We start from the raw sequence: 15,052 nt of genomic DNA, 5'->3' as shown, positions 1-15,052 counted from the left end.
TACAGTCAGACAAACGTAGCCGCGGGCATGTGGTCTTCAGCCTGGCCCTTTTGTCTGCCTGAGCTACAGACAGACTGTGAGCGCAGTAGGACTGTGGAGTGAGTGCTGAGCTCAGGCACCCCAGAACAAGACAAGGAGGTGAGAGTGCAAGGCCCGGAGAGCAAGCGAGGCTGCTGGAAGGACAAGTGGATGCATTTGGTGCCAGAGCGGCAATGGAAGCACCAGCAGCAGGCAGGAGGCCCCTGACAGGACCTGTGCTGCCTATAGACTGGTGGGTGGTGGCTGTGGGTAGAGAGGGGTGAGGCCCACAGCAAGGTGGCTCAGGGGACTGTGAGCGAGGTGTTTGAGGCCGAGGAGGCCACCGTTGGGCCTTGAATTTGGAGAGGGCTGGTAGGCCTTGCGTCTTGGTATCTTTCCCCTACCTAATGAAGTGCCCTGCTTCCCTGGCTTTTGTTGTGCTGGGGACTGGGTAGGTGCCTATGGTGATAGGTCCTTCGGTGCTTCCAGTCTTGAAATGGCCGTGCACAGGCCCATTTCACACCGTATTGGGCTGGACAACTACGACAGATGCATCTCTCCGTTTAGGGCCCTATGGACATGGTACTGTAACCAGCTATTTAGGCAGCTATGAGACCCATTAGTTGATGGAAACTGTGATTGAATTAGTTTTTCTATTTATCCATTTTCTCTCCACCCCCATCATCTTGCACATTTACAGAATTAGTTTGGTGAGCTGTGGGACTATTGCTGTGAACTGCTGTGTACTCTGCAACAAATGCCCCAGCCACTACTGCTCCTTGTCAGGGTGGGGGGCAGAGGACGCCCTCTGGGGCACCCATCAGTGGAGGGACCTTGAGGCTGCCATGGGCTGCAAAGTCTGTGGACAGTCATGGCAACAGGTTGTGTCCCACGACTGACTCAGCTCAATAAAATGTACAGTATGCTGTTGCACTTGCAGCTCTAACACCTGTGGCTGGAGGAACCACAGAAAACTCACTGTGGGAGGGGGAGCGCTGCCTGGCCGAGAACCCATCCTGGGCGAGATAATGGCTGCAGTAAGAGGCTTAAAGGGATCGATTGAGACCAAGCTAGATGCACTCACAGTGGTTGAGGCAGACTTTCAGAAAATAACAGAGACGGTGACAGAGGCAGAAACCAACATTACCTCCTTTCAGGCCACCACCAAGTCACTAAGAAAAAGTGCAGAGCTTTGTAAAATAACAACTGCTCACGGCAGCTAAGCTTGAGGACGACGAGGGAAGGGCTAGAAGGAACCATATTTGAGTCGTGGGGGTTCCTGAAAGGGTAGAGGGGCCCAGTGTTGACCTTTTTTTTAAAGACCCTATACGAAAGACCCTTCATCCAAGGAGACTCTTTAAAGGTTTCACAATCAAGTGGGCACACAGGGTGCATGCCCCTCCAGCCCACTCCAAAGCCTGGATCCCCACTGAGAACCATTATTGGGAGAGTGTTCAACCACAGAGATTGAGATGCTATCCTGCCGGAAGCTGATACAAAGGGCGATGTGCAATTTGAAGGTGCTGTGATATGTTTATTTCCATACTTTACGCTGCCTGTGCAGAGGCACCGCCTCAGCTTTATGGAGGTAAAAAAAAAGGCACCTTGAGTATTGGAACTCAAATACACAATGTTGTTTCTAGCTAGCCTTCAAATTATTGTGGAGCACAAAGTCTGCCACTTCATTACTCCGGAATCCTGAAAAGGCTTGGGACTGACTGGAGGGTTGGAATGCCTCAGGAGGGCACATGCAAGAAGGCATGGGGGGTGCTGGTGCAATGGCCTGGGCTCTTCCCACGCAGAGCATCTGGATGCACATTTGGAGTAGGAGGAACTGTGGGACAGTGGGGGTAACTGTGGACTGAATACTGCAACTGATGATGAGTGGCATCTGAAACCTCATGGTGTTGCTGGTTGCACGACTATTTGAGACTACAACGGGGGCCAATGAGTACTTTCTCATTGCTGTGGCCCCAGGGGTGCAGCGACCTTGTAGCCTGGACCTTGGTAGCACTCCAACTATAGGGCATAGACAGTGTTGGTATCAAAAGGGATGTTATGTCTATTTACTAATTCTTTCCTTAGGCGACCTCAAGCCACTCTGGTGATTTGATTATGTTATTGATGGGATGACAGGCACTCTGCATACTGGGGGTGGTGGGCAGTTTGGAGTCTGCTTTGCAGGGGGCTGGGATGGAGAAGTTGGGGTACTGTGTGCCTATTGTTTTTTGAATTCATAATTGCTTTGTTTCAGTTGTTTCTTAGTGCAGCTAAGATCAAGAGGACTATGATACTGCAATACTTGAACAGGCACTGCCCTGACATAATACTATTGCAAGAGAAGCACCTCAAGGGCAGCCAGTACAAGGCACTGGGTAGATGTAGCTAAACCTTAGCAGCACCTGTGGGATACATGGTGGATTCTAGGGATATGGCTTAAAAAATCTATGCCCTTCATCACACACTGTACGTGGTGTGATGCATCTGGTAGATTTGTGGCAGTCTGGTAGTTGGGAGGGACTTACTTTAAATCTTTGTTCGGTCTATATTCCACTGAGACTTCACTCACTCACACTACCCGATTTATGCACTCTGATAGTTGATATGCCGCCTAGCGTCCTCATCCTGAGGGGGAGCATGAATGCAGTAGCTGACCCTAGGGTCTACAGGGCGAGGCATGCAGGAGGTGAGTGGAAGGCCAGTCCCCTGACAGCTTTTATGGAGGCATGGGACTTGGTGGACTTTAGGTGAGAACATAATCCTCTTGAGTGTCAGTACACATACTTTTTGGTGGTGCATGACACCCGGCTAGATTACTTTATTATACACCTACATGCAAACAGATTCAGAACGCAATTCATAAAGCTTGGGGCATTGCAGGCCATTCTCCAGTGGAGGCCACATTCTACTGGCTGGTGGCCTGTGGGGATCCCATGAGTCGATCTCTGGCATTTGAAAGATGAAGCCCTCAGGGGGCAACTCAGAGAGGTTGCTGAGAGCTGTTTTAAGGAAAACATTGGTACAGTGGACTCTGCCTGTGATGTGAGACATTTAAGGCAGTGATGAGGTGCCAGGCACTTTCCATGACTGTTGAAAAAGAAGGCACAGCATGCCTGCTTAGTTGCACTTGAGCGGGATATCCATGAACTGGAGTGACGTCGCCTCACATGAGAGGAGGTGGACCTCAGACACTGGCTTCACCTCAAACAGAGTGAGTTTGGGGAGGTGGCTGAGACCGCAGCTCAGACCTACACCTTGGCTACCCAGTGTCTGTTATATGCTGTAGGGAGCAATGCAGTTAAATTACTGGCCTGGCTTAAGAAAAAGAGATCAAGGTAGGAACTGGGTCCTAGAATACAGGATAGTTGGAGCGGAGTAAGGAGAAGCAGCATGGCAATAGCGGATGCAATTGAGTGATACTACTAAGGGGTCTACACCTCGACATCCAATGCTATGGATAAGGACTGTGCTAAATTCATCAAAGACATTCATAGCCAGGCTTCATGACATGTAGAGGGACTAGAATCAATCTGAGACACATGCACAATGTACTACATATGACAAAGGAGACTAGCAATGTGGTACTATCCGTAGATTTTAGAATGGTGTTGAATAGTATAGAATGGAATTATCTGTTTGCAGTCCTTGGCTGCTTACATTTTGGCCATGTAGAAGGACTAGAATCATTCTGAGACGCTTGCACGGTGTACTATATTTGACAAAGGACACAAGCACTGTGGTGCTATCCTTAGATTTTCTAATGGTGTTGAATAGTTTAGAATGGAACTATCTGTTTTCAGTCCTTGGCCGATTACGTTTCGGTCCTAAGTACTGTGGTAGGGTTCGACTTCTGTATATAGGACCTGTGGTGAGAATGAGAGTCAACAAGACGCTGTTGTGGCCCTTCACTTTTGGCAAGGCTATGAGAGAGGGTAGCCCACTGTCTCCTGGACGCTGGAGCCATTGTCTGCCTGGATCTGACAGGACCCCTTGATACAAGGTGTGAGCTGCAGCGGAGACGGGGAGGAGCGCATAGCATCATATGTGTCTGATGTGCTGCTGTACCTCTCACAGCCCACATTGTCCTTGGACAGCGTGCTGCAGATCTGTTGTATTTTTGAAGATCACTGTCTATCGCATCAGTTGGGATAAGTTCTGTAACAGCCTGTCGGGCCCCGGGTGTAATATACTTTTGGCGCTGGTGGGTTTCACATACCTGGGCGTACATTTCACATGGTGTGCAGCAGATGTTTTACGGATGAACATGTACAAGCTCTTTAACTGATTTCTCTGTGATGTTAGTCACTGGAGATCCCTGCCGTTGTCCTCAATATACACAGCCGATCTTTATAACACGATGGCACTACCCCAATTTTTATACATGCTCGCAATACCCCATTTCTGATACCCCAGGCCTTCTTTGATGAAATAGATTTTGAAGTCTGATTGCTCCTGTGGGACGGTGGTGGAGCCTGGAGAGCCGTTCCCACAAGCCGCTAAGGGAGTATATGATGGGGGTCATGCCATTTCAGATATTCCTAAATACCATTGGGCCTTTGCAGGGTGGATAAGGGGGTTAGGGGCCCCAGACATTACCCCTGCATTCCTCTATAAGAGAGGGTGGAGGGAGGTACATCCAGTTTATACTCGAATGGTCATAGGAATGTGGGCAGAGGACATGAAATTCCTAGATAGCCTGGGATACTGACGGAAAAGACCCCCCCTTATGGCACAGTGACCTGCTTGGGAAGGTTGGTTCACTGCCAGGTTTCTCCAGGTGGGGGCTCTCGGGCACTGACCACCTGGAAGACTTGTGAAAAGGGTCTGTACTCTTGACATTTCAGGCCATCAAGAGTGACTATAGCCTATCAGATGTGGAATGGTATCACTACATACAGGTTGGTATACGCTTACCTGGAGAAGAACAATTGGCGGAATATTCGCCGCTGGAGGATAGCCTTCTTCTTGACCCTATCTAGACCATCTCACTTACATTCAAGACAATAATTAATAATGATGATGAATAATGGCTCAGACACACTAGGCATGTTAAAGGACAAGTGGGTGGCTGACCAAGTAGAGCTAGATGGTGGGAAGAAGGCCTGCAGAGTCCTCAAGTCATTGCAATGCTAGAAGGGTTCTGATTGGTCCAGCTTCATATCCTACACAGGTCCTATTACTCTAGAACACTGCTTTACAAGATTGGAATGGGTAGCTCCTGTCACTACTTGGGGTTGCGGGCAGGTGGGCACTGTTATTCACACTCTGTGGACGTGTCCGGTTATCCAGACCTATGGGTAGGGAGTGAATAGAGTGATTTCCAGCGTCATGGCATTGGAAGTCCCAACAGATGCTAAGTGGCTTATCCTCAATGTGCACAGGGAGGGTAGTTGGCACAAATACTTGAAGTTGTGGTTGGAGGTGGGGGCTGGGGTGGCTAAAAGGAACGTGGCACAGACATGGTGCTCCCTTGTCCCCCTGTGGATTCCTGACTGGTAGAAAGACATGGATTGGTGTCAGGAGGTGAGGAAAGTAATGTACCAGAGCAGGGGTTGCCTACAGAAATGGAAAAAGATTTGGGATGACTGGAGCACCATTTGTGGCCATGGTGGCCCCTATGTACCTGTGGGATCAGGCTGTCACTATTGGAACATATGATGGGAAGGGGAAACAAGCTGTATGATGTATGTATGTCCCTGCAACCCCAGATTCCTGTGGACCACTATGCTGAACTCATGTATTACATTTCACTATGCTTCTCTCCTGTACCTGGCAACTGTACCGTGGTTGTTGCTTTGTTCTGGAAAAGAATAAAAAGATGTTTAAAAAAATTAATATTCAGAACTATCAAACCATGTATTATACATTAAGAAAACCCTAGAAGGACATAACTACAAAAAAAATCAAACTAAAACTAAACCAATCAATGAAAATATGTAAATAAATAAAACCAATTAAATGAGACAAACTATTAAAACAGCAATATAAAAGGCACAATAATTTAAACAAATAAATATTTCAAAAACAACAAACGCTGCAAGATGAGGAAAGTCAAACTCTGCTTTCTAATCGGCTCTTTAAAGTGCTTCCTAAAAGCATTAATCTCAGTCTAGTTCCTGGGCCGTATTTTCAATGCATTTTTAAGATTGCTGTGTGCTTGTGAGCATTTCTTGTCAAACCAACTATGCAGCTTTGTGTTATTTCGACGCCTTGGGACCATTAGCTATTCAGAGATCTTTTTTACAAATATTACCAAAAGCTCCCAACACCATAACGGGCTCAGAATCTGGACTCTGACATATCTCAAAATACTGTCTTTCTTGTAGCGATTCGAGACAAGCATTTGATTCGATAACTTGCCACTTACGCCGTACTCTCCTATTTCTAGTAAATTCAATCTGGGTAGCCACAACTTGTGCCACTGTACTAAGTCCTAAGCTGAGGCTTAGAACAAAGAGTTATAGTTACTAAAAAGAGTATCTAAAATAGCATATTTGCACACCTTGCCCACATCTCAGGCAGCAATATGTAATCAATCATAGACACTTTGCCCCTACCTGTAAGCGTTGGTTACATTAGAATATGCTTAGTTGCAAGATCCACACTAAGGCCCTGATTTATACTTTTTTTGCGCTGCATTACCGTCATTTTTTTGACGCAAAAGTGGCACAACCTTACAAAATACAATTGTATTTTGTAAGTTTGCGCCGCTTTCGCATCAATAAATAACTGTAATGCGGTGCAAAAAAAGTATAAATCAGGGCCTAAGGATCAAATCACGTTTGTTGATCAGACTATTCAGTTTATCGTCACAGAGAGTATGGGAGAAATGCGAGAGGTTACACGGATCTGTACCGAAGCACTCCCCTACACAAACGTGTTTGTCAGCAATTGCACATAACCTTAAATTGAAATCCCCCACACACATGAAACAAAGTCCTCATTAAGACTTAAAAACAGGGGGTCCAACGCTTGGGCAAGAGACTGACTAATTTGAACATTTTGGCTCGAAAAAATTTGTATGATAAAAATTAGCTAATACCACGAGAGGGATCCCTGCCAGAGACAGAATATGATCTGGAAGAAAGCCAGTAAAGGTTTTCACTATTCTCAATCAGTGTGCGCAGGTGCTGGGAGATGTGATAGTATTGAGGTAGGTCAAGGACCAGTCTGGCAGCGGCGTTCTGGATGTTCTGAAGTTTTTGGGTGAGTTTCTTGTTGATTCCGGCGTAGAGCGCGTTGCCCTTGTCCAGTCTGCTGGTAACAAGGGCGTGTGTGACGGTCTTTCTGTGTTCGAGGGGGATCCATTTGAATGTCTTGCGTAGGAGGCGGAGGTTGCAGAAGCAGGTGAATGCAACTGAGTTGATTTAGCGGTCCATGTTGAGTTTGGAGTCAAGAATAATTCTGAGGTTGTGGGCTTGGTTCGTGGGGATGGGCGGGCCTCCGAGGGTGGAGGACCACCAGAAGTCGTTCCATGCGTCGGGTTGACGGCCCATGATGAATACTTCAGTTTTGTCTGTGTTGAGTTGTAGGCAGCTGCTTTTCATCCAGTTGGAGACTGTGCCCATGCCTTCGCAGAAGTTGTGTCTGGCTGTGTTGGATTCGTTGGATAGGGAGAGGATGAGTTGGGTGTTGTCAGTATAGGCTATGTTGAGTCCGTAGTTTCTGATGAGGACAGCTAGCGGGGCCATGTAGATGTTAAACAGCGTGGGGCTAAGGGAGGACCCCAGGGGAACTCCGCAGGTGGTAGGTGGGGGGTCCGAGAGGAAGAGGGGAAGTTGAGTTCTGCCGGAGAGGAAAGATTGAATCCAGTCAAGAGCCTTGTCTCTGATGCCGACCTTGTGAAGTTGGGTGAACTCCTCAATGATGCTGAAGAGTTCCTTGCTGTTTTGTGCGTGTGAGGAAATTCTTTCTGGTGTTGCTTTCTTTCTGGTGCTTTTGATGAGATGGTGGTGTGCGTTGGTGGTGGCTCTGAAGTTGATTTGGGCTCCTGTAGATTTGGTGTTTCTCCAGATTTTCTTGTGGCATCGACATGTGCGTCTGGATTCTCTGAGTTCTGCGGTGAACCAGCTGGCTCTCTTGGCATGGGTGCTGTTGTTCTTTTGGAAGGGGCTATGCTGTTGACGCAGTCAGTGATCCATTTGTGAAAGGTGCGGGCTGGGATGTTCGGGTTGTCGTGTGCGATGGGGGGGCCGAGTTGGCGAGGGTGGCGGTGAGCTGGTCGTCAGTGATTCTTGCCCAGCTTCTACGAAATGGTTGGTGTTGGGGTCTGAGGATGGTGGGTGTGTTGAAGGTGAAATGGATGCAGCGATGGTCTGTCCATGGAAGTTTAGAGGTGTTGCTGAAGGTGATGGAGGTTCCCATTGTGAAGATGCGGTCGAGGGTGTGTCCTGCTGAATGCGTTGGTTATGTCATGATCTGGCGGAGCCCTATGTTGTGGAGGTTGTCTAGGAGGTATGAGGTGTTGGGGTCTTGTAGGTTGTCGAGGTGGAAATTGAGGTCTCCCTGCAAGGTGTAGTTGGAGGCTGTGATAGCTTGCGCGGTGAAACTGTCTGTGATGGAGTCAGAGAAAGGTGCACGGGCCCAGGTGATCGGCAGATGAGGGTTCCCCTGAGGGTAGACGTTGGACTTGTCTGAAGTTTGAAGTGAAGGTGTTCCATCAGGCTTGTGGGGTCTTCGGACTGTGTACTGAGTCGGATGTTACACTTGTAGACAATGGTGATTATCCCCCAACCACCCCCCCGGGCGGCTGGGGCAGTCTTTCCGGGCGATCTTTTATCCTTTGGGAATGGCGATGGCAATGTCTGGGCCAGAGGTGGTGTTGGTCAAGGTTTCAGTGAGGAATGTGACGTCTTGGGTGGTGCTGTCAAGGATGTCCCAGATTTCGGTAGCGTGTTTGTAGAGGGAGCGACGTTGAGGAGGATGCCTTTAATGATCTTCAGTGTGTGTGTGTTGTTGCGGGTGGGTTGTGCCGGGTCAAAGGTCTTGGTGGTGGTGGTGGTGTAGGATTGGTGGCAGTGGAGGCGGCTGGAGTTTACGTGGGTGTCGGCCGGTGATGAGGGCTTGCAGTGGTTGTTGCATCCTAGGTTTGAGTGCGGGGAGTGCTGCTGGCATGTAGAGGTGGCGGGTGGGAGGTCTAGGGGTCCTGGCGCTGGTTGAGGTTGGTTTGCGTACGGGCACAGACGGGCTTGCCTTTGGCGCACCAGCGGCGTGCCCGCTGAACGTGGCAGCCGTTAAGTAGGGAGATAGGGAGGAGAGGACAGCTGGGAGGTGGGAGCGGGAGAAACGGTGCAAAAAAGGGGGCGGGCCGCGGGGTCAGCAGCAGCAGGGAGAGTGAAATTTGGGAAAAAGCGTGAAAGAGAAATGAGAGAGAATGTGAGGAAAATTGAAAATGAGGGTAAAAATCACAGAAAAAGAGGAATAAGATAGAAAAAAGCACAGAAAATGCAAGGGCACAATACAGCAAGAAGAAAAGAATGAAAGCGAGAAAACAGAGAAAAAGAGGCAGAGGGCCGGTGGGCAGACTAGCAGAAGAGCAAAGCTCTCCCACTAGACACCAGGGATGAGGTGCAGGCAGGAGCCTGCGGGTGAAGGAGGGCCTCAAACTTCTGACCGGGGTCAGAGTTCAACAGACACAGGCTGCACTTGTAGTGTGGTTAGTTTTACGTATATTTTACGCATTAGCTTCAGGCTTTAGGCCTTTGTGCACTTTGCCCTGAATGTATTTTATTCATTTGCTGACAGCTTAGAGCCTCTGTGCACTTTGCTCTAAATGCTTTTTATTAGGCTTCGTACTGTTATTTTACAAAATAGCCAGTTCTACGTTGTTGTTTTTTATTCATATCACACTGTTTTGCATACTTCAGCACTGGAGTTCTTCATAACATATTCACTCTGTGCTTCAGTCAAGGATACAGTCTGGTACATTGCCGATAGACGTAGTAGGAGTTTAGATTTGGCATTCCTGCGTAGAGACATTTTGTGATCACGATGACATGTTAGTTATAAAATCACTTCCTTGTCCCAATACATGCAAGAGGGAGATTCCGACCAGGGAACCACAACTAGACGCCGACTGCCTCGTTGCAGATGCTGAACCAGATCACAGGCCTTTGCTCAGGTATGAGGGCTTATGTCTCCCGAGTGATTCAGAAAGGCAAGCTAGAAGCTTAACATGCTGTGCTCTAAATAGAACAAGCAGAGGAAGAGTAGAAACTGTTAGGAAATATGATAGCTTTATTCTTATGTTTTACTCTCCTGGTGACTATATCAATCCTACTGTGTTGTATTGTTCTGGTTATTGCGGCTCACGCCTTATTCTCTAAAATACAGTCGTTTTATTAAAACATTATATAAAACTTATACTGTCTTTGTCATTTGTATATGAGACCATATTGTAAATGAGAGAGTTGGTTTAGATCTGAGTGACCACGACTTCCCTGAGAAGTTCCAAAGATGTCATGCGCTCGGCTGCCCAATCATCTCTTCCCCATGGGAGAAATGAGGCACTGCTAGTTAGCCGGAGCAAAAACCGGATTTAGGGTGACAGAGTTCTTTACACGTGGGTCAGACTCAGTCCCCCACACCGTTATCGATCCTGCTGCTTAGAAATCCAGTAGTCTCATTTAGGATAATGAGAGCCCACGCGACACACTTACTGGAGGAGTTACACGGAGGTAGAGCAGTTCACAATTGTACTCAGTAGAGTAAGAAGACCTCCATTATGATGACAAGATGGAGATGCAACTGCAGGTGTAAAAACGGAATGAAAACCACTAATATGTGTGTTGTTCTGGTACCATGTCTCATGTAAACAAACAATCTGATATTTGGTGATCATGGCCTCCAAGGTTTTATCATTCAGTTTACCACTCACTCCAGCTATGTTCTAGAAAAGGAAACTAATGTCCAGGACTGCTGGAGAAACTGTCAGTCTAGGGGGTGTAGGAAAGTACCATCTTGCCTGGCATGTTACCCCTATATTTCACTGTATATATGTTGTTTTAGTTGTATGTGTCACTGGGACCCTGCCAGCCAGGGCCCCAGTGCTCATAAGTGTACCCTGTATGTGTTCCTGTGTGATGACTAACTGTCTCACTGAGGCTCTGCTAACCAGAACCTCAGTGGTTATGCTCTCTCTTTGCTTTCCAAATAGTCACTAACAGGCTAGTGACCAATTTCACCAATTCACATTGGCATACTGGAACACCCTTATAATTCCCTAGTATATGGTACTGAGGTACCCAGGGTATTGGGGTTCCAGGAGATCCCTATGGGCTGCAGCATTTCTTTCGCCACCCATAGGGAGCTCTGACAATTCTTACACAGGCCTGCCACTGCAGCCTGAGTGAAATAACGTCCACGTTATTTCACAGCCATTTACCACTGCACTTAAGTAACTTATATGTCACCTATATGTCTAACCTTTACCTAGTAAAGGTTGGGTGCTAAGTTACTTAGTGTGTGGGCACCCTGGCACTAGCCAAGGTGCCCCCACATTGTTCAGGGCAAATTCCCCGGACTTTGTGAGTGCGGGAACACCATTACACGTGTGCACTATACATAGGTTACTACCTATGTATAGCGTCACAATGGTAACTCCGAACATGGCCATGTAACATGTCTAAGAACATGGAATTGTCATTCTGGCATTGGGGAGACAATTCCATGATCCCCCGAGTCTCTAGCACAGACCCGGGTACTGCCAAACTACCTTTCCCAGGGTTTCACTGCAGCTGCTGCTGCTGCCAACCCCTCAGACAGGTTTCTGCCCTCCTGGGGTCCAGCCAGGCTTGGCCCAGGAAGGCAGAACAAAGGACTTCCTCAGAGAGAGGGTGTTACACCCTCTCCCTTTGGAAAAAGGTGTCAGGGATGGGGAGGAGTAGCCTCCCCCAGCCTCTGGAAATGCTTTGATGGGCACAGATGGTGCCCATCTCTGCATAAGCCAGTCTACACCGGTTCAGGGATCCCCCAGCCCTGCTCTGGCGCGAAACTGGACAAAGGAAAGGAGAGTGACAACTCCCCTGACCTGCGCCTCCCCTGGGAGGTGCCCAGAGCTCCTCCAGTGTGCTCCAGACCTCTGCCATCTTGAAAAGAGAGGTGCTGCTGGCACACTGGACTGCTCTGAGTGGCCAGGGCCAGCAGGTGACGTCAGAGACTCCTTCTGATAGGCTCTTACCTGCGTTGCTAGCCTATCCTCCTTCCTAAGTAGCCAAACCTCCTTTTCTGGCTATTTAGGGTCTCTGCTTTGGGGAGTTCTTTAGATAACGAATGCAAGAGCTCATCAGAGTTCCTCTGCATCTCTCTCTTCCCCTTCTGCCAAGGAATCGACCGCTGACTGCTCTGGACGCCTGCAAAACCGCAACAAAGTAGCAAAAACGACTACTGCAAATTTGTACAGGTAGTCCCACCAGAGTCCGTGCAGCCTCCTCCCCCATGCAGCGGTGTGTGCGGTGCGCTATGTAGTACCAAGAATGTTCAGCAGGTGTGGGTGTCAGGGCCCTCCACATTACCCCCTAGGACTCTGGGACTGGTAGCCCCACCAGAGTCCGTGCAGCCACTTCTCCTGCGCAGCGGGTGTGTGCGGCGCACTATGTAGTGCCAACAATGCCCAGCCGGTGTGGGGTGTCAGGGGCTTCCTCCTGGTCCCCTAGGACTCTGACAGGTAGTCCTACCAGAATCCGTGCAGGCTCCTTTCCCACGCAGTGAGTGTATGCAGTGCGCTATGTAGCACCAACAATGTCCAGCAAATGTGGGTGTCAGTGGCCTCCTCCTTGCCCCCAAGGACAATGCCAATGAACAAGTTTATCAGAACGGAAAGAACTTCCATTCCATCAAAGTACAACTTGTCTGTTTGGCGGATCTCTACATTACACATGTCTGTGCCCATTATTCGGGTTCAGCCCATGATTCCTTCATAATGCAGAACAGCACCACAACACCATAACCCAGCTGGTGTCACACCTGTACCTAGTGAGGGACTGGCTGGTTGGTAATTCATGTCTGTCCTATTTGTCTGTGAGCAATGTCAGGTGCTCCAATCATGAAGTGAATGACTCATTGTTGCACTTGTGTCCCATTCCATGACAGGAGACTCAGCATATTCAAACCATCCTTGGTTGTTAACGCCATTGAGGAATTCAACTATACGAGGGGAAGTACGCTTCAATGAGGCCCATGGAAGAACACAGTGGACAGTGGAGTGGGCTTCTGAGCTCCTGAAGGCCAGATTTAGGTTTTTGGACAGGACTGGTGGAGCCCTCATCTACTCACCCATGAAAGTGTGTCAGATCACTGTGGCATGCTGCATGCGTCACACTATCGCCCTGTGGAGGAATATCCCATACATTCCAGAAGAGGGAGAGCTTGCAGTGACACCGGGTGAGACTCTGGAGATGCAAAGTAGTGAAGAGGAAGGAGCTGACTTGTGGTAAGATCTCACCAACAGCTACTTTTCGTGAGTGTGAGTATGTCATGTTATGTAATGACTGTAGCTGTGAGAATGTGTGGAGTTTATGGTAAGAGCAACAGCTAGGGAGCTAATACTCTGCAATATGCAGCCAAAGGGTGCTTAATAAGATAGATTTTGACACATCCCCACCTTGATGATGTTGCTTTGTTTGTGTCATTTTCCTTGCGATTTACTTTCTTCAGCAAATGCTTGCTATGTGATTTATGTCATAGGTATGATGTCAAGCCTATACTCCTTGACTTGCTATAGGTACCTTCACCATTACATCCTCATGTGGGTATTTCAGAGTTGTGACATTGGCAGGTATCTGATGCTATCTTGACATGCGTAGTGGAGATGGATTGTTCCAGGTAATATAGGACACAGAATGTGGGTGTAGGAGACCTGTGCTAAGACAGCTTGCACAGTGTTTGGGTGGAGGGAAAGCCCATTGGACTTGTTTTGTGTGCTGTGGTGGGCCAATTGCATCATGTATGTCATCATGTGGGCATGAAACATGCAGTTCTAGCTTACAACCAAGTCATTTTACCTTCACATTGGCTAAACACCTTTTTGTATGACCTGTATGTAGCTGTTGATGTGTTTCATCATTGCAGGCAACAGTGCCTGTGGTGCAACACTGACATATGTTTGTGTCCTACCACAAGATGCATGACCATTGGATTATGATGTAGCTGTGATCAGGCACTGTTGTACTGCCATCTGTCTGTTTGTTGGATTATGTGATGTTGGGTTACATATGGTATAGTATGTGATAAGGTTCAAGCTGGTGATATCATCCACTTCAATGTTTGCCGAAGCTACAGGACAATGTCTGACAAATCCCTTCCTTCCTTGGACTGGGGGTCTATACCTTGAAATATATACTTTAAGTCACACACATTCATGCTTCTAAAAGTCCAGGCATATGTATAGCCCTTGTTCTTTACACTGGAATAAACTTTTTGGTTTGACCAACATTTGTACTAATGTGTTGGTGTGTAATGGTTGTAATACTGACCAGGACACTGTGTACGTGTAAAATGTCCCTCCTTGCACAAGTAGCTTGTTTCTTCATCATATGGTTCACATGGTTTTACATCTCTACATAGCAAAATGTGGAAAAGGAGCAAGCAGACAATGAGTTTGTGAGGAGTGAATTTATTACAATGCTCATGGAGAAAATACATTTGGACAGAAAGAAACAAAAATGGGAATGGGTCAGGCATGATGAATGACATCTTTGAAGTAGATGCCACAACATTGGTATTCCAAAGTCCAGAGTACTCCTCCCATTAGAACTGGAATGTGGTTTAGCATCAGTCAACAGAGAGATTATGTGGCATGCAAAGGAGGCCCTTAAGGAAGAGGCTTATTACTGGCAGTGGTGGATGTCTTGCCAACCGCACCTCCTGAATTCTTAGCTGGGCATCCCTGCTTATACGGGGGAGAATCTGCAGCCACAGAAGTAGGTGTACCTGTGGCAGGTTCTTCCTCTGGCATGGCTCCCCTTTAAATGGCTGGCACCGAAGTTGATGGGCCTGCTGTTGATGAGTTGTAGTGCTTTCCTCTTATTTAGTTTCT

The sequence above is a fragment of the Pleurodeles waltl genome, chromosome 4_2 (genome assembly GCF_031143425.1).
Source record: "Pleurodeles waltl isolate 20211129_DDA chromosome 4_2, aPleWal1.hap1.20221129, whole genome shotgun sequence".
In the NCBI taxonomy this organism is placed as follows: domain Eukaryota; kingdom Metazoa; phylum Chordata; class Amphibia; order Caudata; family Salamandridae; genus Pleurodeles; species Pleurodeles waltl.
This window is presented reverse-complemented; position numbering follows the sequence as displayed.